General features: G+C 39.1%; 1 non-coding gene across 1 annotated transcript; it reads right to left on the minus strand.

The window, feature by feature from the left end:
* Positions 1–1,271: 1,271 nt before the first annotated feature.
* Positions 1,272–1,379, minus strand: LOC119039040 (U6 spliceosomal RNA). Its single transcript, XR_005080532.2, has one exon. It is a non-coding gene; the product is annotated as a U6 spliceosomal RNA (small nuclear RNA).
* Positions 1,380–2,240: the final 861 nt, after the last annotated feature.

A 2,240-nucleotide genomic window follows, 5' to 3' on the forward strand; every position in this document is an offset into this window, starting at 1 on the left:
TTTAGGAACCTCCAGGACATCTTTAAACGCTCCAACATCCCAATTATAGGGGTACCAGAAGGGGAAAAGGAACAGCCACCAGTGGAAAACTTATTTGAACAAATAATGAAGGAGAACTTTCCCAATCTGGCAAAGGAAATAGGCTTCCAGGAAATCCAGGAAGCTCAGAGAGTCCCAAAGAAGTTGGACCCAAGGAAGAACACACCAAGGCACATCATAATTACATTAACCAAGATTAAAATGAAGGAGAGAATTCTAGAAGCAGCAAGAGCTAAGGGGACAGTCACCTACAAAGGAGTTCCCATCAGACTGTCAGTGGATTTCTCAGAAGAGACCTTATAGGCAAGAAGGGGCTGGAAAGAGGTATTCCAAGTCATGAAGTCCAAAGACCTACAACCAAGATTGCTCTATCCAGCAAAACTTTCATTCAGAATGGAAGGGCAGATAAGATCAAATTCAAGGAGTTCATCATCACCAAGCCCTTATTATATGAAATGTTAAAGGGGCTTATCCAAGAAAAAGAAGTTAAAGAAACATGAACAGTGAAAGGACAGCAAACTCACAGTTATTAACGACCACACCTAAAACAAAAGCAAACTAAAAGGACAGCTAGATCAGGAGTGGAAACATAGAAATGAAGATCTCAAGGAGGGTTAGCAACAAGGGGGTGGGAGGAGGAGAAGGGGGGAGAATGTACAGAAAATAAGTAGCATAGACAGTAGATAGAAAATAGATGGGGGGGCAAGAATAGTATGGGAAATATAGAATCTAAAGAACTTGAGGCACATGGTCATAAACTAAAGGGGAGAATGGTGGGGACAGGGAGGTAGGGTGGAGGGGAATGAAGGCGGGGGATAGAACAACTGTAATGGCATAATCGATAAAAAAGCAAATTAAAAAAAAAGAAAGAGTGGGAGAGAAACATCAATGTGTGGATGCTTCTCATGTGTCTCCTACTGGGGACCTGACCTGCAACCCAGGCATGTGCCCTGACTGGGAATTGAACTGGTGACCCTTTGCTTCACAGACCCATGCTCAGTCCACTGACCTATACCAGCCAGGGCAGAAGTGACTCTTTAATTTTGTTTTTCTGGTAGTCAACTTCTATAGCTCTAAATAATATGCTTATGCTGATATATATATATATGGTATGTTGATTTCCTGCTGTGTGAGGATTTAATTTACTTATAGCCTGCTCTCCCCCACTCTTTCCGATAGAGGATTTTCACTGTTTTTAGTCCTTGTAAGTTCAGGTTTTATGATTTTATTTCTTGTTCTAGCACCTCTATACAGTATCAGAGTTCCAATTTTGTGCAGGGGCTATGCTAATCTTCTCTGTATCATTCCAATTTTAGTATATGTGCTGCTGAAGCGAGCACAGAGTTCCAATTTTGTAAGATATTGCTATTCTGGCACATACTCTTTTCTTCACCTTTCTCCCATCTCCTTACTTCTATTATATGTGATTTTAATTTTGTAGCACATCAAATGTGGTAATATTTATGATTTGTTCTGTAATCATAATTGTTTTCCTTGCTGGTTCTATAAGTGGACTCTAAATGTTGAAAAATCAGTAAATAAGGTCCTGTCTGGGGAGCTCAGTTGGTTAGAATATCATTCCACTAGAACAAGGTTGTGGGTTCCAGTCAAGACACATACAAGAAGCAAGTAATGAATGCACAAGTGGAACAACAAATGAGTGTTTCTCTCTCTCTCCCTTTCTTTCTCAGTCTAAAATCAGTTTTTAAACAATCAATAATTATTGCTTATATGATTAGGACTATATAAATATTACCTGCATAACCAAATAGTATACTATGGTTACATTTCCTTTCTGGGGCAGCATTTGATTTTTTCCTCAGGTTCAAACTCTTCTTTCTTTTATTCTCTTTGTTCAAATTCTTAGCAATATTTAGCAAATTCTTAGTCAAAGATCTTCTATTTTTATTTATTTATTTTTAATTATATTTTATTGATTATGCTATCACATATTATTACAATTATTCCTTGTTTGCCCCCTGCCACCCAGCATCTCCCAGTCCCTCAGGCAATCCCCACACCATTGTTCACGTTCATGGGTCATGTGTATGACCCATAGTTTCCTATACTGTGAACTATGACCCATAGTTTCCTATACTGTACTTTACATGCCCATGGCTATTCTATAACCACCTGTTTGTAACTTCTTGATCCCTTCACCTCTTCACCCATTTCCTCCCATTCCCCTTCTGTCTGGCAAC

The sequence above is a fragment of the Artibeus jamaicensis genome, unplaced genomic scaffold, assembly GCF_021234435.1.
Source record: "Artibeus jamaicensis isolate MK-2021 breed Jamaican fruit bat unplaced genomic scaffold, CSHL_Jam_final contig_558, whole genome shotgun sequence".
Lineage (NCBI taxonomy): Eukaryota > Metazoa > Chordata > Mammalia > Chiroptera > Phyllostomidae > Artibeus > Artibeus jamaicensis.